Here is a 23,390-nt window from a genome sequence, read left to right on the forward strand (position 1 = left end):
TTTTGACCTTCATTACATCTGTAATAACAGCAACCAGTTTGTCTACTTAAAGTTAGTCGAATTGGTTGTTCTGTTTGTTTGCGGTCGAAATGAAGGTCAAATTCGTTCAAATCACGTTATTTACTACAGGAAAACATATTTTCTGTTCGAAATGATAATCTGTAATACAGTAAAACTTTACCCAAACATCAAGGCTAGGCCAAGTAGGCCTAGCCTTCAAGCTCTGATAGGACCCAGTGCCCAAGGTCAGTTTAGGTTAGGATGGATCCTTTTCCACCCCCCCAAAAAAAAATTCCTTACAGTAGTTGTTTCCCATAAATGTTAAAGCTAGGCTAGGACTAAAAAGTTTATGGGTCTTTATGAAAGAATAGGGGTTTGCCCCCAGACCCAAAAAAATAACAATAACTAAATCGTAACTGGAAAACAACTGGAGGTGCTGTAGGCTAACTTGATTGAGACATGAGCAATGTACTTTTTACTGTTAATCTGGTGAATCTTGACATTTTTTTATTAAATACAATCCCTTAGTTTTTTGTTTTTCCCACCCTACAGAAAAACTGTCATCTGTTAGGCATACATGCATATTGGTGTGAAAAGAAAGGCTGAAAGAAATGTAGCCTACATGAACATTACGAGAGTTATAATGCGAAAAAACATTAATAGAATGAGAGAATGAGAAAATGCCGTAATTACCAATGGTCAAACCTAATATAAATACCGGAAAATAAGTGGTGCCATACCTTAATCCTCTAAGAAGTTGATCACGAAGGACACGGCATGATGAGGGTATAGGCCTAATATAGCTGCCTATTAATATGCTGGTTTCTTTATGCCTCTTGTTTCATGATACGTCAAATTCCCATAGTAATTGAACGATCAAATTTCTTTATATTTCCTTATAAAGACGAGGTTTTAGATGTAAGTGCGGCACTAACTCATAAATTACAACTACAAGGGACACAACACGGATGTGTTCACTTGAAACAAGGCCGGGAACAATGTATTTTATCGTATATATGATTCAAAATAAAATAAAATAATCGAAAAAATAATCTTTAAAAATAATTTAAATATATAAAATTAAATATATAAGATTAAATTATATGTAATTTTTGAAGCTTTTAATTTATATTATCTGCAATTTAAAGATGTGCGCACAATTATGATGTAGAGAATGATTCCTAGACCCCGGAAGTAGAAGATAGTAACGATAAGGAAGACATTAAAATAAATAATACAAAATTCCAGGGGATACAGCCACAGGGGTTAACATAAAGACTATATACTGAAGGAAGATAGGAAGACTCAGGCTTTTAACACACAAATGAGTTTGCAGTCTTTGGGTTAATTAACCTATTAATTTCAGAAATAACGTGTAGATGGAAATTGTTTAATTGATTCCATAGCAAGAAATACGAAATACTGGTTTGTAGCCCGTAAAACGTTGTAAAAACCAATGCCCAACTGTCGTTCGTATCTCCAAATTCAGCCATGCAGAAAATAAATAAATTTTGTTACCTCCTTTTACTTATTGGGTCTTGAATTGCCAGATGATTCAATTGCAAGGTTGGACGCCATTCCTTCTTTCAAATGTAATTAAAGTAAATTTCAATGAATTCGCTTACTTACTTATAAGTAACTAAGTAAGAATGCCATTGAGGATCAAATAAATGAATCCGTTTAATAAGGTATTTACATTGAAATCTAACTACCCTAAAGGTGCTGCAATATGCATGAACGCACTGGTCCTTGTCTGACAGTGCCAGGTGATGGGCAAAACAACAAGGCAATGAACATGTTTGGTTTTTATGTCACTAATCTACCAAACAACAAAAGCTCCTGTTAATTAGTATCCCTTTAAATAAGTAGCCTACTGAGTATAATTCATGCGGCAAGGCTGAAACTTTGAGACATTCCATCATCAATCAGTATATGATGCTTTTGGATATCACTACAATTAGCATATCACGAGTCTTGTGTTGCCAGTAAAGACTGCAACACCGACAATAATGAAAGAATGAATACTTGTAGTGAAATAGATTATCCTGGTGTAGAATATTATTAACTGCAGGAATAAGACCAAAAAACGGAGACAACTGGGACAAATATGATTCTGAGAATATGAAAACGAGATGGTAGGCCTAAAAGGAGGAGGAATAATCTACTTACTTTTACTTTTACGGGTTTATTTCTCGCCCTCCATCAAACACTAAAGGTCTGTTCAGGCGGGCCTTGGTGTGTGAAAAAAATAATTTCTTTCCAGTTAATATTTTGCTCTGTATCGTTATCAGTTATTTCGCTAGCATTTGTATTCAGGCTTAATAGTTTTCAGGTCACTATTATAACACTTTCTAAAAAGATAAGTCTTCAGGTTTTTCTTGAAAGCTGCCACATTATTGCTATTCTTGATATCGAGTGGAAGGTCGTTGAAGAGTCTCGGTGCAGCATAGCTGAACGTTCTTCCTCCTATTGCATGATTCACACTAATTTCGAATAGTCTATGTGGGTCATCTGCATGTCTAACTCTTACAGCGGCGCTGGTAGCTTCAGGGTAGAGGACCAAGCAATCACGAAGATATTTAGGCTTATCACTTGTAAGTGCTTTGTGAGTCAACAAGCAAATTCTAAATTCAATTCTAGCCTTAACAGGTAACCAATGTAGATCGATCAGTGCAGGAGTTATTCTCTCCCGAAATTTAATGCCTTTTATCAGTCTAGCCGCCCGGTTTTGCACATTTTGAAGCTTTCTTAGTAGTGTATTGGGCAATTTGTAGTACAGAGAATTGCAATAATCAAGCCTTGATATTACATGACTCATCACTAAAATTTGTGTACTGCCCTCTGTTAAATATTTTCTTATAAATGCTATGTTTCTCAGGTGATAGTTACACACTTTCACTGTGTTCACAATTTGGTCCTTCATTGACAAATTACAGTCTATCAGTACACCCAAATTTTTTACAACAGGCACAATCCCAACATCAGCATCACCAATTTTTATACTTTGAATTAACTGGTAATTCTTCAAAGCCACCGTTGTGCCAAAGAACATACATTCTGTTTTATCATCATTTAATTTGAGCTTTTTCCTCTGCATCCATGTTTTTATTTCAGTCATTATCTCATCAATTTTCTTCTTTGTATCCTGTGTTGTTGAAATTGAGAGGTAAAACTGAGTATCATCTGCATATAGTTTAAAACCCACTTTTTGTTTTTTCAAGATGTGTGATAGCTCGATAGTATATATGTTAAACAAGATAGGGCCCAGGACACTACCCTGTGGTAGCCTACACCCTTCATAAGAATTCTCTCATTGGATCGGTTTCCAGAAACTTCTACAATAGTCTTCCTGTTCACTAAGTAACTTCGCAAAAATTTCAGTGCTTCCTCAGTCACCCCAATAGACTTTAAGTCGTCAAGTAAGTACTCGTGCACAACAGTGTCAAAAGCAGCACTAAGATCTAACATAATTAAAATTCCACACTTTCCCCCATCAAGAAGACCTATCATATCATTCATTATTGAGCACAAAGTAGTTTCTGTAGAATGATTAGCTCTGTAGGCCGATTGATTTTCCGGGAATACCTCTAACTCGTCAATATGCGCCCATAATTGCTCACTTATGACTTTTTCAATAAGCTTTGACATGTAGGATAAATTTGAAATGGGCCTATATGAATTTAGCTCGTTTACATCACCTTTCCCTTTGTAAATTGGTTTGATCAACGCAGTTTTTTTCACAGCTAGGAAAACAGGATTGTGATATACTTAGGTTAATTATGTTCAGGTAAATATTATATACAACTTGCTTGTTTGGAGCTTCACTTATTGAACTGTTTGGGAAAGGGTCGTTTCCACAGTATGTATTCTTCATCTCTCTCATAACCTTTAACAAGTCGCACATATTTATTTCCTTAAATTTTATTAACTTCTTTCCCTCCTTCACTGGCATAGCTGACTGTCCTTCCAAGTGATTTTGGGGGAAGCCTCTATAGATTTTATCAATTTTTTTCACTAAAGAATATAGCAAAACTCTGCACAAACATTGTCAGGCAAGACATATTTTTTCTTTAATCCCATCAAATCATCAAGGTTTTTGTGAAAGTACTTCATGTTATCTAAGCAACATTGTTGATATAAGATAATGTGGAGAATGAACTTTTCTTTAAGTAAATGTTACTAAAAATCTAAAGAAAATATAGCTTACATTGGAACAAGAAAAATGAAGATACACCCAATGAAAAAAAATCTGTAGGCTACAATATCTTTTGTAAGCAAAAGTAATGAAAAGTGATTTTACGCATGCCTTTGTTTTAAAATGATAGTGTTTAAAACAACTGAAAGAAAAAATAAATCAGATTAAGTCCAGTGGAAGATAAGCTTAAAAGGATCGAATGGGGGATGTAAGGTTCCGTGCAATTCATCAAGATTTAAACTTTGTTTTAAACTTCAACAATTCTCCTCATACCTTCCAAAGTTCTTCTAACCTTTCTCGAAAATAAACAGCACTCGATAAGTCGACTTTGGCCCGTAAGAAGTGCTTATTCGACAATTCACTGTATATAACCTTATTTGCAAAGACAAAGCCCTACTAATCTGAATTTACCATATTTTAATCTTTTCAAGTGCACTCGCTAGAGTCATTACTTCAGTGTCATTCGTCTGGAATTTGGTTTAAATTGGTTGTCAGGTCTTATAGGCCTATGTAACCTTGTGTTACCTAAGTGTTCAAAATTGTGTTTACTCATCAAACTGTTCACTCATCTCCAGGTTATTATTTTCCCCCGAATGGAACTGAAATCTGACAGTGACTGACAGTCTTAAATTTTAATTCAGATAGGTGTGTCCGCATCCTAAGAATCCCCCCCCCCCGACCGTGAGATAAAAAAAGAAAAAAATAAGGTTACCAAATAAGCCTGTCTCTACTATGGTCCTGTGCTTGCTATGAGCTGGAAAATTGTGTAGGCCAGGCAACATAAAAAAAAATGGCATGCACTTCCCGAAAACAATTTCTCTACTCACCTCTGACGATGACACCAAATATATATATATATATATCCTCAGCACACTGCTTCAAAGGATTAGGTAAGAATGCAACTTTATGGTGTTTATACAAGTAATAGTGTACAATATGCTATTTTTCTTGTCAATGCACAACTTCTATAATTTTTGTAACTGGTTATCATGTGCTTTATTCGTTTGTGACCATTATTGTAGATTTAATCCTCTTCTCCTGTATTTTCCCACATGAAATTTATGGGCCCCAATGGGAAACGAGGTATTAGGCAACACCAGTGACTACGGGACTTGACATATTTGTATAATTTACGTTTGTCACCTGTAACAATTCTACAATTACCTTTAAAATACGAAACTGTACTAAAGGTAATTACAAGCATGGATTTTTGTCTTAACCTTACCTAACTTAGTATGCTGGGTGAGACTGAATTCCCACCTAACTTATAATAGTTCGACAAATACTCACCTGACTCTTCCATCTAATTTAAGTGTGCCAAATCTTCCCCTGATCCCCTCCCTTAAATATTCATGCCACCTTCTTACCTGACCCCCACCTAACCAAATGCAGATGATCATTACTCACCAAAGTTACAGGGATGCTGTCTAGCCCAACCTAACCATACCTAGAACTCCAGGTATTATTATAGAAATACACAGGACAAGCTTTACTGATAAAAAGAATCGGGGTATGCAGTATATAGAAAAACTCCCATTTTTTTTTAGAATTACCCTTTATTTCCCTCGCAAATAAATAGTTAATAAGATATATCCTAATATATCCAATGGTAATAGGGGCCACCCAGTGGGAACCAAGGGTTTTGGGTTGGGAAAATTTACTGGTGAATTGATAAATAATTGTAAAACTCGCTATTTCTTCTCTATACATTATTCTTCGAGACGCATAATAAATCCACGGAAAATTGCACAAAATAGAGGAATCCTCGGTAAAACTACAGAAGCATGCCACACTTGATATTAATTAAATAATCACCTACATGGAAAGAGCATGTGTAAAGCTTTACAAAAAGCATAGTTTTTATATGAGAGATTGAACGAGATGGAATTAAATGAGGTTGATAATTTTTTACCTTGATTTTTTCTTAAGTCGGGAGAAAAGTTTCCTCTATGGAAATGTTTACTTTTAATGAGCCCTTTATCTCACTTTTTTACACAAAATCAAGCAGTTCCAATTACAGTTTATTGGGTGAGAGCTTTGACATCATTATGACCTTGTGGTTTCATAACCAATTATGAACGACGTCAGCGGAGTAATAAAGTTTCCCTAACATCCACTTGTATCTATGTTTGACCGAATACTTTGAATAATGAAGGAAAACCGTCATTTCATTTTGTTGTAGCAATAGCAAAGGCAGTGGGTGGCCATTCTGGCATTAATTTTGACAAAACCCCAATTCCTACAGATTGTGTGCAATGCAATGTTAGTTATGAAGAATTATATAATTATTTTTCTAGTGGTGGTATTGGACTAGTGGTTGAACATGCTCAAAGACACAATTTAATTCATAGGACAAGTGGTACGAGTCCTGTAGAGCTATTTGTAGGATTGACTACAACAGGAACGCCTGTAATGACGAAAGCTCAAGAGAGAAGTACGATTTATTTCGAAATTTGGTATTATTATAGAAATACTGTACTCAGGACAAACTATACTAATAAAACGCTTCTGTAAAGATTTCCAAGACTAAAAAAGAGACAGGTGTCAATCTTAAGGTAAGGAATTATTTGTGAGTTACTTTATCATAATGTAAGGATTTGTTTGTGATTCACTTTTAGTTTGTGACCTGGGAAAGGGAGTTCTGGCAAGCCCCCAGCTAGGGTTTGTGTTCTGGGAAGGGGGGTCCTGGGTTCTTTGCCCCCCCCCAGCTTGGTGTTGTGACTTGGGAACTACTAGGTTAGGTTAAGTGGCTTTGTTAGGTTCTGTACCCTTTTACAAATCTCAAAAGTGTTAAATAATCACATTTTGTCCTGTTTTTGTAAAACCGAAATCGCAGGTTCCCACCTGTGTCCTTTTGGGAGGTCCATAACAGTAGAACAGCTTATTTGCAGTGGAAATAAATGTCAAATTCATTGAAAGCACATCATTTGCTGTAGTATAAGTTTTTTCTCTTAGAAACTTTACCCCGTGTTTTTCTATAAATTTACCGAACTCCAGCTATCCATTAGTCTTTAAAAGTACAGGTATACTTTTGAACTTAACCTAGTAGGTCTTACCCTTACCTGGCAAATCTCCCTACTTGCCCAATGTAAAATGTCATAAGTTAAAGAAAACTGTAATTCACTCCAATCTAACTATATACATCAGGTTAGGGCAACCTGGGGCCCCTGACATGTTGTGTGGACCTGAAGACTCTAGGTTACTGAAACTATATTTATTTATACCAGTAATTCTCATAAATAAATTATAAAAGAGATGTCAGTTTTAAGTAAACTTTTATGGTAAGACAAATAAGAGAAATAAAAAAAAATCATTATATATTTGGCAAGTAATATTCCTTGCATGTGTGTAGGCCTATTATCATATGGCCCTCACTGACTTTGATATAGTAAAATGTGGCCTCCCACCTGACTATCAGTTGCCCATCCCTGATATACATGTGGCCTAGGTGGTGGTAATGGAGGTTGCCTTGTCTCCCTTTTTTGTTTGAACAGGTTAGCAGCATATAGCTTATCATACGTTTTTGAAATACAACTAGAATTGTTGATTGTTTTCAAGAAATTTTTGTTTACCTTGGGTTGTTTGCCAGTTTTGTATATATTTATATATATGACCCAATCTAGGTCGTATTAAGGGGGTTCACACTTCACATCTTGGGGGGAAACAAAGATAGAGAAAATCCATTTCATAGTTAACACAATTAGAGGGGGAGGTCATGCACAAATAATAGCCGAGTTGTTCGTTTAACACATGCTGTATTCTCTTAAGTTTACAAGGGCGCCCTTAAATATAATTACGTTACGTTAAGACAAAACCTTTAGAAAAATGGTACTCGTTGGCACGCAGGCTGGCACCCGTGACCTGACCGTAGGTCTACACACTCAAGCCTCCAAACTCTAACTGACTCCCATAGGCTGTTTCCCCATCGCCCATAGATGGGCTTCGCGATGCCTGATCAACGATTGGTTGTTTTGACCCGAAAGTCTCATGACAACCAATAGGGAGAGGTTTAGGTGACGCTAACATTTAACGAATATTTTTTGAGTGCCTAAGCCACGCTGATAACAATATTCTCATAGTGCCGGCGAGGGCATTCTCTAACAAGAGGAAAAACCGTTACACTAACCAAACACTGAACCACGATTGGGTTTTATATATATATATATATATATATATATATATATATATATATATATATATATATATACTGTATATATATATATATATATTTATATATATATAAATATATATATATATATATATATATATATATATATATATATATATATATATATATATATATATATATTATATACTTTTCCAATTAGAGTTGTAGCTTGGCTAGTAATAATATATATAAATATATATATATATATATATATATATATATATATATATATATATATATATATATATATATATATATATATATATATATATATATATATATATATATATATATATATATATATATATATATATATATTATATATCTATTATATATATATATATATATATAATATGATATATATATATATATATATATATATATATATATATATATATATATATATATATATATATATATATATATATATATATATATATATATATATATATTATATATATATATATATATAATTGTATACAATTATATATATATTTATAAAATTTTATATAACATATATATATATATATATATATATATATATATATATATATATATATATATATATGGGTACTACCTTTGAAGAGGAGGACCTTTCGGTGATAGCTCAGAACATTTTGATGGGGGCGCTGCCACCATCCACCAATTCCAAGATCTCTCCCATAGAGCAGAAAGATGCAGACCACATCATTCTGCAAGTCATTTCCTGCATAAGGAAGATCAATTCTCTAGGGGAACCGGATCAAGTTCCAACAGAGGGCAAAGATACTGTCCTAGACCTCTTCTTCTATATGCCAAAACCCACCAAGACTAGGCTAGCCTTTCCTTGGTCAAGGGAGGTGAAGGCAGAAAAGAAGAGGGCTTATGTCTATGTGGCGGGGGCATCATGTTCCCTCTGGTTGGCTGACTCCTCTTGGTTACTTCCTCCCCAGTACATACGACAGAGGAAATATTATGAGATTGTAGAGGATGATCCATATCCTCTATCATTGGATCCGGCGATTCTAGCTTTGACACAGAACTCTTCTCTGACCAAGCTGGCAACCTTGCCACAGTGCATTTCTCCGTGGGGGATGTAGCTAACATGGAAAGGGTTGCAATTAGTTGTATGGTTGGACCACTGGTTAGGAACAGTAGGCTACCTCATGAAGAACGAGGACTTCTCCACTCCTCAGAGGAGGGAGGTTTTATTAGCTTTCCTCCTTTCGGGAGCTAGAACCCATGAGTTCCTAACACACAATGTTGTGAACCTGCGAGTCAAATGGGTTTTGAAGCAACTCAATGTAGTATTCCAGCAGCAGGTAGCTAAGAGAGGGGTGATGAGGTTGCGCAACTCCTCAATGGACTTTCCTTCCCTCTTCAATTTGGAAGACATTGAGGCAATGGCAGACAAATGGAGGAAGGCTTCCATGACTCTCTCCTCCAGAGGGGGATAACTTTACGTCTTCACTCGGTGGTACCTCCACTGCAGAGATCCTCTCCGACTAAGGCCCAGAGGTCGAAGAACAGTTCACAGAAGAAGCAGGCAGCGCAGACCCAAGGTCCCAAATAACCCTTTTGACCTAAGGGCTCAAAGAGAGGTAAACAAGGACGATCCTGCGAGGGAGGACATTCTCCCGACCAGTCCACAGGCAGGGGAATGCCTGAACTGTATTTTTCCTACTGCTTATCTTGTGTTTTTTTTATGCATTTTTAACAATTACTATTGCTGTACGTCAATGGGTTTATAGTGTTTTTCTCCCAGTAGCCCTGATTTCCCACTGATTTTCATGTAGACAGGTAGAAAAAGTCATAAATGGGTTTTTGCCCCGTATTCATAGTCAGAAATTAATAAAACAGATAACAAGTACAGTATAAAAATATAAGGTTCATGTAAGTGGTGTGAAATTAAAGTATCATAATTGCCTATAATTTGTATCACGTCCCTCAAATGGATTTTGCTCTGCTGCAATTTGCATCACTCTTTGTTCTGGAAACCGGTATATGGATGTACTGAGCATGCCATCCGTGTGGGTCACTGTTAAAGTACAGTTAGTCTTCGATATTCACAAGTTCTATCTTTGCTGATTCGATCATTCACGATAAACAGAATCGTATGACTTACTGAATAAAAATTTGCCCATTCGCGGCTTCGCGATAAGTACTCTCACAGCCTTATGATTTCAAATCGAACACACTCCTATGCACCCAGCCTGCTTTGCACCGTTTCCCTCTCCACACAGTACAACCCGCCATCTCTTGCTGACTCAGACTCACTCTTACATAGTCTGTCTTTGTGTATGTATCTCCCACTTCAGTCTTCTTGTGCCAGCATTACTTCGTGGATTGAGCTTGATGTCATCCTCAATTGGTACCAGGAAGCAGGGAGAGTCAGGTGTTAGCAACCAGCGTCATTGTAACAATCATAGATGGAAAAGGCCATGAAGAACAAGTTTCTCTAATGATGCCAGGTGACAAAGAAGTTGTTGCCATTGTTGTGCTGGTAACTGTGACTGATGAAGGAAAGGCTGAACTACTTTCTTAAATGAGTTTACCCCATCTATGGATGGTTAAAAATTTCCTGTTATAGTATCTATGTCCATGTCCAGATATATCATTCTTAGCTTAGGAAAAAGCTTGGACTTCTCTAGATTTGTCACAATCCTAAGATCATGACAAAATAAAAGAAGTTTGTCCTGATGAGGAGAAGTTGAGATTCTGAGTCTGTAAGTATCAGCCAGTCATCTAGAATCAGATAAATTTTGTTAGCATAAGCCTATGCTAACACCAATGTAAACACTCCAGTGAATCCCTTGGGGCTGTGGACAGCCTGAAGCAAAGAACTTTTAACTTAAAGATGTTGCTCCCTAGGACAATACATAGATACTTCCGTGAAGAACGATTTATGGGGATTGGGAAGTATGCATCCCTGAGACAGATTGAGATCATAAAATTGTTCTTTCTTATCAAATGTCTGACAGGGATGGGAGTTTTCATCCTGAAACGAGTCTGGTGGATGAATTTGTTCAGGGCGGAGATCTATCACAGGTTTCCAACTGAAGCTTTCTCAACCAGAAACAGAAGGCTGAAGAAGCCCAGTGAGCCGTCCTGGGCGTCTTCTATAGTACCTAGGCCTATTAGGAGCATAATCTGTTCCTCTGAATGCAGAATATTGATTTTTGTTCCTCAGTGATATGTGGACTACGTCCTCAGAGCTAGATTGAAATTAGGGGGAGGGCTGGTGAATGGGCAGCAGTAACCGATCCAAAGAACATTCTCTGTCCACTGCTCTGTCTCATGAAATTGCCACCTCATCCATCTCCCTATCAGTCCCCCCCCCCTATTGGTGGCACAACACCACTTCACTCTAACACTATCACGTTTAACATTATCAAGCCACTAGTATACAAAACATCAGTGCTTTTAACACTATCATGAAAGAGTTTCACGTGCCCCCTTTAGTGTGCTCTCCCCAAAGGAAGATATTTCACTAGATCCTGAATGCGTGATTGTGATTACGCATGTACTCACTCATTTTAAGCACTTGCCTTGGCGCACAGCAGACAAGCGGGCTAGCAATGCACGCTTTTCTATTCCCTTTCCAAATGGTCAGGGGATAATTGATAAAGAAGCACATCAGGGTGCAACTTCAGCACACATTCAGGCCTAGATCATGACTCTTACTGAACAGAGACTAACTACTGTACTGTACTATATTCCTGTAAGAGTGTCTGTTTGTGGCTATAAGTACACTCAGTCTAGGCATGCACAGTAGTCACTTGACTTCGTACACACTGCCGGTCGAAAGAAAATGTGACTACCGCCCTTCTTTTTCCCCTACTGGATGATTAGTCTTTTAGGCCAATCGATGTAAGTTTCATGAAAGTCATTCTTATTGTTTCCCTCCCTGTGGGAGAGACAGTGTTGCCCAATCCTTCACTGAGGATGAAGAAAGAGACAGCAAGATTGCGCTCTATTTGCTTTCACCTCACCCGTTCGTAATCACACGCATCTAGAAGAACACCACCACACATACTTGGTATCATACGCCTGTTGGCAATCGTGCACTCCTACAGAACACCCATCTCATCTGTTCACATGCTCATTAGAGCAATATTAGGCATTAGCATGCTAATAAGTGTTCAAGCACTCTTAAGTGAGCGCCATCTCACCTGTTCGCAATCACACGCCACAACCTTAACTGCTCATGATCAGGCACGCACCATTTCCCCTGCGTGCAATCTATCGTGCATCATCTCACCTCCATATCATTGACTGCGCACCATCTCACCTGCTCATGGTTGATCTTGCATCACCTCACTTTATCGCGATCAATAGCACACCATCTCACCTGCTCATAATCAATCATACAGCATCTCCCTTGCTATCAATCATAAAGCATCTCTCCTTGTTGCAATCGCTCGCTCACCATCTCAACTATTCCCTAAAGTGTGCTCCTATGGGACCATCTCCTCTAGCACTCACAATTTTATTTTTTGGTCTTATAGCAGGGGATGCACTTATCTATCCACAGTCATTCATCTAATATAGAACTTTCACAAGCATGTGTGATCTTATCTACAATATTCGCTCACAAGCTGGTTCACCAGTTGGCACGTGAGCTTTTGATCGGAAATTCTTCCCCAAGCAGTGTGCACTCATCGATTCTTGATGTTACATCTTTTCACACTAAGTACCCCATACTATGATGTGCAGTCTTCAGACAGGGAACCCTCTACTGTTCACGTTCATCCTTCTGAAAGCTACACTCATCTGATAAAAGCTCACATTTGGCTTTTATTAAAGCAAGAAACTTGATAACTCCTATTTCAGAAGTGAATTTCGCAAGGCGACAGAACCTACCAAGAGCACCCCTTCTCTAACCGGCTACCTGCCCTTTTTAACAGAAATGAGCATACAATACACAATACTGGTAGGAGTAAGGACCTTTTCCTCATTTTCCTTTCATGCAAAGTATACTAGTAAGGGAAAAGATGCATACCTAAAGTCCTTCTCTTGGGAACCAACATCATTGCTGTACACACTATTTGTCAACTGTCATCGGTCTCATACTAATGAGTAGCCCTCAACCGAATGCTAATCCTGTCATCCCAACACATTATGTTATGGCATCGGAGCCTCGAACATAAAACTTCAGCAATGTTGACCCTTCAAGCTGCATCACGGTTAGACCATTGGCAAGGGACAATGGGGTATTTATCCTCAAGTGAAGACTTGTGAGACACGGAAAAGAAGAGGCATTTAAAGGCCCTCCCTCTGTCAGAAGCAAAATCAATGGAGCTTTCAATCCACCAGACAGCCAAGCAGTGGACCAACTATATTGTAAAGAAGTGAGATGCGGTTCCCTGCAAGTTTGCAAGGCAAGTTGAGCAGAGAGAGGTATAGAATTAGAGAAATTAGTCACTCTAAGGACCGTCTGTTTCCCTTGGAGCAGGTAGAACTTGCAGCTGAGAAGAGGAGAAAATGGAACCCATCCTTACTTTTCAAATGAGAGGTGTCGTTTAGGAGCAGACAAACCTCCTACTCAAACAACCATTCCAGGTCACCTTCCCCACTTAGACAATCCTTTGGGTCCAGCTTCTTGACTTCAGCCAAATAGGAGTGACATCAGAGCTAAACCATCAACATTGTGGAATCCTACGGATTTTAGTCATCCTTTTCGTCAACAAAGGGCTCGGAACCACAATTGCAAAAGCAGAGGTAGGCAAGGCTCACACTACTATCAGTAATTCCCCCAATCTTGCCACCAATAGGGGGGGGTCTTATAGGGAGATGGATGAGGTGGCAATTTCACGAGACAGAGCAGTGGACAGAGGATGTTCTTTGGATCGAATACTGCTGCCCATTCCCCAGCTCTCCCCCTACTTTCAATCTAGCTCTGAGGATGTAGTCCACATCTCACTGAGGAACAAAATTCAATATTCTGCATTCAGAAGTGCAGACTATGCATCCTTTTCATCAACAAAGGGCTCTGAACCACAATTGCAGAAGCAGAGGTAGGCAAGGCTCACACTACTATTGGTAATTCCCCCATTCGCTCCAGGTGCATGTGTATATGGAGCATGCTGAGCACAGACAAGGTCTGGAGAGGTTGTGCATTCATCGGTAAACAATGATTCAGAGTCCAGACCACCAGTATGCTCAGAGACATATTGCTTGCGAGTGCACACATACTTGGAAGGACTATTCTCTCTTTTATGAAGAATTTTTTTTCTCCCAATACTAATGTTTTTCAAACTCTTAGGGGTCTGGACAATAAGAGAAGTCCAACTGAAGGGCGGAATATCAGTTGGGTGCTTGAGCTCAGACGAAAGGGCAATGTCATAAGAGTCTGTAAGATTTATTTCCCTTTGTGGGATTAAGTGCTACGGCTAGCCTTACTCTGGAGGGAGAACCCTGTTACTTCTGGGAAATCCAAAGGCGTAGCACAGCATTGTCAATGGGAACAAGATATGACAAATTTTTAAAATACTGTACTGTAATATGGAATTTTCATAGTTAAATTAATACTTTAATGAAAATATTGCCAACCCTGCTACCTCTTAATTTGTACCCACATTGGCAACACTGCCAGCTAAACTGGTTGTCCACTCACCTTGAAAATCAGTTGTGACCAGACACAAGTGGAGAAGACTTGATGGGATTGGCTAGATTATCCAGATAAGTATTATTGATATCAATTTATTATGAAAAATCCATATTAATAAACATTACCTTGGGATAGTTTTTCTTGTCCAATTACCCCATTAACAAGGAGGAGCGATCTTGAAAATTTCCCCTTTGAGACTGGGAAAGAATAGGAGAAATGCTGAAAATGCAAGAAACCAACCAACTGAACTTAAGAACTTTTTTGGAAAACTAACCAAGAAAGTAAACCAAGGTCTAAGGCTGGGGTCTGAGGTGAATTGCCAAATCAAAATCATAACAGCAGCAACAGCACACGTTCTATCAAATGCCACCCAATTTCGAACATGACCCTGGTGCCAAGAGAAGGGATGCAGAGAGCGGCATGCTACCCTGTTGCCACAAGAGTGGCCAGACAGGTCCCACCCCTGGGAACATGTCCGGTGTAATGGGTGGCTGTTGGGGGAAAGGACCAGACCTCCGCCTGATTCCCTCTTCCATGTGCATTCCCAACACCAAGATGGAGTAGCACGAAACAGCTGGCAATAAAGACCAGAGGAACACTTATTCTCGCTTGAGAGTTTGACGCTGAGAGCAAAGGAAATGGCAACTCGGTTCCAGAAAGAAGGATTGAACCAAAAGTCTGATTTTCCGTCTGGTGGACATTGGGGGAAGAGATGACAGAACCTAATGAAGCCAGCGAAAGAACCAATGCAACAAAGTGCCACCTGTTCTCGTGTGTGTGGTGTGCCTAAGGCCGAGAGGAGAGGGGCAGAAAGAAAGTGGCGACTCAGTCCTAAGCAAGTGCCAAGATCAGTCTGACTGGTCTATTGACAGGGAATCTTTTGCTAGGTGTTTTGGTGTCATAGCACAACCCAATGACACTTGCACAACATTCATACTACTAAATGACTCCTGTCTCGGGTGAATGTCTGATGCCAAGAGAAGTGCAGGGAGTGACAAGAAATCCCGTCACCACAAGCAAGACCGGAAATATAAATTCCTCCGGTACTATGTGATGTGCCCACGGGGAAGGAAGCGATGAAGCTTCCTCTTGGTGCCACAAAGGACCAGTACCCTCACGTACCTCCCTCTTTCTGGCATGTGTCTGATGCCTTAAAGGAAGAGGCAAAAAAAAAAGCTGGAGATAGAGCAAAACAGTTCTCATGAAAGAAACAAAGCTGACCTTAGCAAGCAAAAGCAACTCAAACCCAGAAGAAAACAATGACTTGGTCGTTTGTTTGGCGAACAATGAGAGTGTGACAACTCGTCCCAAAGAAGCCAACAGAAGAACCAGTGCTATTGACTGTCACCCATCCCTTGTGTCCAAAAGGAAAGAAGCTGCAGTAGCTGGTGCCTCAGTGCCAAGGAGTTAGTACCATGATTGTCTATATAATCTCCTGTAAGGCACCCACCAGACAGGAATAGACTCGTCTTTTGTTCGTATAACAATGAATGTGTGACATCACATCCTAAAGACACTAACTAAAGAACCAGCACTACTGACTGCCACCCATCCCTCGTGCTTGAGAGGAAATTAGCTGCAGTAGCTGAGGGGCCCATCAGATAGGAGTTTAAAGGTTTAAAAGGTTTAAAGGCTACTCATGAATGGCAGAGGCAAGAGACAGTGACATTGCCCTTGCAAGCAGGACAATGCCCTAGAGTAGTGGTTCCCAATCTGTGGTCCGCAAAGGTAGTACTGGGGGTCCGTGATTTGAATTGAAATTTTCATATATATATTTGTAAATAAATAAGCATATTAAAAGAAAAAATAATAATGCAGTTTTTAAAGGCAACATAACATACCCATGCTCTCTTAATTATGGCAATATCAAAAAACATATCTGATTATACAATTTATTTATTTTTCTTTTCTTTCTCTTTAAAGTTGTATATAAAAATGACATGTTGGATGTCAGGCAAAGTACGGTAGGACCGAAGCATTTGTATGTGAAAGATTATCAATCTGTCATGTGTTGAACACGTACAGTCAGACCGTGGCGTGGGAGCTCAGTCTGAGCTGAAGTTCTGAACACTGGTTGCTGCAACTTCGCTCTTCCTTCACCGTTTTCACATCTAGAATCGACAGTTGCATCCAAATGTTAATACAACTTGAGCAGTCCATTGTCAGTGTGTCTGTGTTTGATTCCTGAACCTTAATATTTAGTTGTATTAACTACTTCAGTGATTATTTATTTTAAATATATGGTCGTATGATGGCTTGTTGGTTAAAAACCGCAAGCATGTTAAGAGACAGTGGTGACATAGAAGGTGAATGTTTGACAAGCTCAAGTGAAAAGACACTGACTCATCAGTTGAAACGCAAAAACTGTAAATACTGTGATGAATACATATACTTTGGATTTATATGTAGAGGCAGTGAAGGTGAACCGAAACCACGTGTTCTCTGTTATGAATTATTGTCCAATGAAAGCATGAAGCCAGCCAAACTTCGCCGGCATTTTGAAACTAAGCATAAGGAGCATACTAACAAACCTGTTGAACATTTTCAAAGAAGGTGGGAAGAACTTTCCAAGACAAATTATAGAAAAAATAGCAACCGGGGTTGATAATAAGAATGCTGTGTGTACTTCGTATGATGTTTCTCTTTTATTAGCAAAGAGTGGAAAACCATACACAATAGGAGAGGAACTAATTCTGCCTGCTGCCAAAGCAGTGGCCTCTAGAATGCATGGAAACAAAGTATCAAAAGAGTTTTGATATAATTTCATTGTCAAACACCACTGTCAAGAACGAATAGAAGATATGTCTGACAGTGTTAAAAATCAATTAGTGAAGAGAGTATTTGCAAGGTTTAAAAATCTATTTTAGGGATTATTTTCCTCCTCATAATGGTAATAATAAGTTGGTTAGGGATCCTTTTCATTTAAATGTAAAAGATGTAAAACAATTAGCGAGGAGGCTTTCTCACAGCTCATTGACATAAAAACAAAATACAGAAATAGGATGAATTGGTCTACGCTTAAAAGTAAATGCCATGTCACTTCATCTGCTAATTTACTTTCACTAAATATGTTAATTTACCTTTATTGGGTCTGCTCCTTTACCTTTATTTGGTCTGCTCCTTTACCTTCACTGAACCAGTTAATTTACCCTCACTGGTTTTGTTTATTTTCCTGCACTGAATCTGTTCATTTACCTTAACGTTCTTTTCATTTGATTTTACTGCCTCTGCTCGTGTACCTTCACTGGATCTGTTCATTTTTGTGTACTGAATATGCTCATTTACTAAACTAAATCTGATCATTTACCTGTACCGGATATGTTCATTTACCTTCACTTGATATTTTCTTTTACCTTCACAGGATTTGTTCATTTACCTGCACTTGATCTATTAATTTACCTTCACTTGATCTCCTAATTTACCTTTACTGTGTCCGTTCATTTACCTTCACTGGATCTACTGCGACAAAAGTCTCTTCAGCACAATCTTTCCCTTTTCTTAATCTTAACCAAACCGAACTCTTAGTCGGAAAAACTATGTAAAACTATCTAAATTCCTTTTAACTATGCCTTTAAAAATTAAAATTACCAACACAAGAAGAAATATCAAAATCAGACTTAAAACTAACATGCAAAATTTAGAATTATTTATATACGCTATCTATCTAAAAAACACTGCCACATTTCCATGAGGCGACACTGACTCCCCACATCTTTGGGTGGGCCATGTCGTCGCCATTCGGATCAACGTACCGTACTTCAAGAATAATTCAAATCCGAAGTGGCTTATAGAGCAAAAGTCATCATCCAAGTCAATATTATATCAGATGAGTCCAAAGTCATAATCTGTTCTAGTTTTTCAAGGCTATCGATCAATATCTAATGCACGCATAAAGAGGAGGGGAAATGAGAATATACGGTTTGTTGAATAATGAATATACTTCAAAGATGACAAATCACAAAGCCAGAAGATTTCAATATGATATATATCTTCTACTGTACGAAATAAGAAAAAAAACAATCGCCTAAGTCAAGACATTCGCTACCGCCTAATCCAAAAGCAATTAAATATATATCTCTTGCTGCAGTAAATAAGAGAAAAACAATCGTTTAGGACTTTCGATACCATATAATCCATATAACAAAAGAAGCAGAAATGTAAACAACAAAAACTAAATTATTCCAGCAGTCTTATTTGCCACAAACAATCAATACGAATACACTAACCATCGCAATCTCTCTCTCTCACTCACACACTGGAGTAGGCCTATTTGACAAAGCAAAACCGCAAGGTTTCAAAAAAAAAAAATTCATCCTTCTAACGGCTCATTTACCTGTTCATTTGCTTTCATGGATCTGCATATTAACCTTCACTGGATGTGTTAATTTTCTTTCACTGGATATGCTTATTGAACATGATTACGTCTGCGTTAGTAACTTCACTGAACCTCTCTTCTACCTTTGCTGAATTCACAAATTTACCGATGATGTATCTTGCTCATTTACCCTCACACAAGTTTATGGACCCTCTCATTAACCTTCATTTAGGTTCTATTATCAAAGGAATTTAGTCTTTCAGTAAAATTTGCTTTGACAATCCTCAATCTGTTTATGTACAATCTTTGATTTACTTTGATTTGTCATCGTTAGCTCCTTGTGAATACGCTCTTTGTCACTATTTCTGTCATCTCTTTCCTAGCAGAAAGTGATACTGTTACAAGTAATAATAAAAAGAAAATTACTTAAGGAAAAAGTACACCGGCATATTGTGATGTGACACTTTATTGTCTTACATACTTGCATTAACTGTTTGGTTCATATCGTGGACGAAGATAACTTAGAGTAGGTGATGTATTATACATCAGTAATGAGTGTTTGGCTCTTAGAATAAAGGTTCTATAAATTCCATATTTCCGACGAGAGCGCTACTTCCAAGGAACGAGAATGCGGTAGAAAACACACTCGTCTCGGGGACCTAATGGAACTGATGCATATTTAAAGAAAAAATAAAGTGCCTTTCATCTATAACTAAGAAAGAAACAAGATAAATTATAATAAGTGTAGGTTCTGACTGATTTTGATGAGTTAGCCGAAGATTCTAGGAAATATTTTGCTAAGGAAGTGATTAATAGAAACGAAGCTTTAGTAATAATGCCGTGAAAAAAATGTTTTCCAAAAGCTGTCCTTTTAGTTTCGGTCTCATTTCCTGGGGAAACACTTAATGCCTGCCCTAGTACTTATAATTATTAACAGTCTCTAGAGGTCCGTGCATAACCCTAATTTATTGTTTCTGCATTTTCATTGAACATTATCTTGGTTTCATTCATATTAATTTTCCTTCCTTATTTCTGCTTTCTCTGTTCAAATCTTCCATCGTCTTGAGCAATTCCTCCCATTGTTCACTAAACAGAAATATAAAATCTGCATATCCGAAGTTGTTAAGGTATACTCATATTAATTTTAATTCCTATATATTTCCAAATCTAAACTTTTAAAACCTTCTTCTAGGCATGCTGTAAATAATTTAGGAGAGGTGAGGTCTCCCTGTCTAACTCCTTTCTCAATCGGGCTTTTCTCACTATCTTTTATATAGTTTTAAAATTGCGATAATTCCTGGATACTTATCTTCAAGTAGTCTAACATAAGATTCATCTATTCCTTGTCTTTGGAAGGCTTTCATTACTGTTGAAGTTTTGGCAAAATTAAAAGCTTTCTCATAGTCTATAAATGCCATACATAGTGATCTTACTCTGTTAATTTTTCCATTAGCTGATTAATTACGTGGATATGGTCAGTTATTGAATACCCACTTCTAAAGCCTACCTGCTTTCTGTGTTGATTAAAGTCTAGCTGTCTTTCTATTCGGCATAATATGATCTTTGTAAGTATTTTATATATTACTAAGAGTAAAGTTATTAGGCGCTAATTTTTGAGGTCTTTTGTGTCTCCTTTTTTGTAAATTATTATAATAAAATTTTTCCAAGCTAAAGGTATAGAACATTCTTGCAGAGATTTTGTGTAGAGTTCAGCGAGTTTTACTGCTATGAAATCGCCTCTATCTATTATTAAATCAATTCCTCCATTTATTATTAAATCAATTGTTAGGCCATCTTCTGCCTTTCTTCTTTTCATGCCTCTTAATGCTTTCTTCACTTCGTTACGTTTGGTACCAACTCAGGTGTCTCGTTATTTCTGTTAGCTATGTTATTTCTTTCATCACCATTCTATAACATTATAAAGGAATCCCCTGCAACGTTTATCACTCCATCTCTCTTGCTGATATTTCCATTTCCATCCTTTAATAAAAGCAAACATCTGTTGTTCCCTGTTCCAAGTCTTCTTTTCAATAATTTGATGCTTCTTCCTTTCTTCAGTATTTCCTCAATTTTTATGTAATTGTGTTTACGAATGTCAGGAATTTTTAGTTTGTTTATTGTTTTGGATATTTCATCCTATTCTATATCATCTTTCCAGGATTTTACCCTCATTTTCAATCTTTTATTTACTAGGTTTTTGGTCTTTTATGGTAGTTTTCCTTAATCTTGTTTCGGAGATTTTCCACCTATCTCTTTGGCTGATTTGAATTATATATATATATATATATATATATATATATATATATATATATATATATATATATATATATATATATATATTATATACAGTATATGTATATATATATATATATATATATATATATATATATATATATATATATATATATATATATATATATATATATATATACTGTATATATATATACATATATATATATATATATATATATATATATATATATATATATATATATATACTGTATATATATATACATATATATATATATATATATATATATATATATATATATATATATATATATATGTACATATATATGTACATATATAAATATATATCCTTATATATATTACAAGCTTTTTATGCAATAAACGCTGAATTTGCCAAAATATGTCTGTAGCCTACAGTACAAGCGGAGATAGACTTTAATTGTTCCATGTGATATATTGGATTTGGAATAACCTCATCCCGGTTTGGATTTATATTGAGAAAACGTATTTTATGTGTGAAGAATTTGAGAAAGGGTTTGAGGGTTATCGTAAACAGGTATGTATCTGGTAAAAAGGGACAAGTACATTGTGCGTACACACACACACACACACACACACACACACACACATATATATATATATATATATATATATATATATATATATAATTATATGCATATATATATGTATATATATGTATATGTATATGTGTATATATATAAATTATATATATATATATATATATATATATATATATATATATATATATATATATATATATATATATATATATATTATATATATTTGTGTTCCTATATTAATGTGTTTATGTATATTATATTTGTGTTCCTATATTAATGTGTTTGTGTATATGATTTTATATATATATATATATATATATATATATATATATATATATATATATATATATATATATATATATATATATATATAAATTCTTTAGATTTTATTCATCATTTTGAGTGAAAACTTATTATTCAATTAATTTTTGTTAAATAGTCCAGAATATGATATTTCTGATCAGTTTAAGCTATATTTTGAAAAATCCAAATTTTCTCGAATATTCTGACCGGCAGACAGCATTAACCATAACGATCAAACAATCACTTTTACCTCGTTATGACGGTCATTTAATCCCCATAATGGACGTCCTCATTGCGTAGAATTAAAGATGTGTACTCTATCCAATTATAGTCTTTTTAGAGGGTTATAAAATTCATTAATGACGCCGAGACAAACATATGGAGCTTCACTGCTTCTATTAAAGTAGTCTTGTACTTCTATAATAATTGTGTTTATTTTGTATTCGGATTTTTACCATTTTCTTGAAGGACGTACTTCCAGAAAATTGGTAAAAACCTAAATGCAAAATAAACACGATAGTTATAAAAGAACATACAAGACTAATTTCATAAAAGCAGTACTAAAATTAAGTAGTAGTAGTTCGTCTGAAATTAAAAAAAAGATGCTTGTTTCTCTTTGTTCTTGTCCCTTATATGACGTCAGTAATTTATGTTGCCTCAGAACGCTTCGTGTGGATCTGTTCAGTCTGCAACGAACAATCAAGAAAGCGTCACCTGTCAGTTCCGCCTACCACTGCGACAGTTATTGGTCGTTCTCTCAGGTGCATATTAATTCATAGTTTGCCATGTGAATGAAGGTATGTATGCCTTTATGTCTCTGTAAATCCAGGTGTGCATGTTAAATGGGTTATTGGAATTAATATATATTTTTCATGTTATTTGAAGAGACATTAGATTTTGGATTAATAGAAACATCCGGGAATGAATAGGGTGTTAATCGTTGTAGTATATTGGCTAAAAAAAGACGTGTGAATTTGCAAATCTTGCAT

General features: G+C 36.5%; 1 protein-coding gene across 4 annotated transcripts in view; it reads left to right on the top strand.

The window, feature by feature from the left end:
- Nucleotides 1-4,452: 4,452 nt before the first annotated feature.
- The window catches only part of LOC137615330 (uncharacterized), a 59,122-nt gene continuing 40,184 nt past the window's right edge, over nucleotides 4,453-23,390 (top strand). Inside the window, exon 1 of one of the 4 annotated variants that reach the window (XM_068345122.1) lies at nucleotides 4,453-5,085. The gene's annotated coding sequence lies outside the window, so the exon portion shown is untranslated. The remainder of the gene's footprint in view (nucleotides 5,086-23,390) is intronic. The other 3 variants (XM_068345121.1, XR_011039225.1, XR_011039226.1) reach the window with 3 other exon arrangements.

The sequence above is a fragment of the Palaemon carinicauda genome, chromosome 21 (assembly GCF_036898095.1).
Source record: "Palaemon carinicauda isolate YSFRI2023 chromosome 21, ASM3689809v2, whole genome shotgun sequence".
Lineage (NCBI taxonomy): Eukaryota > Metazoa > Arthropoda > Malacostraca > Decapoda > Palaemonidae > Palaemon > Palaemon carinicauda.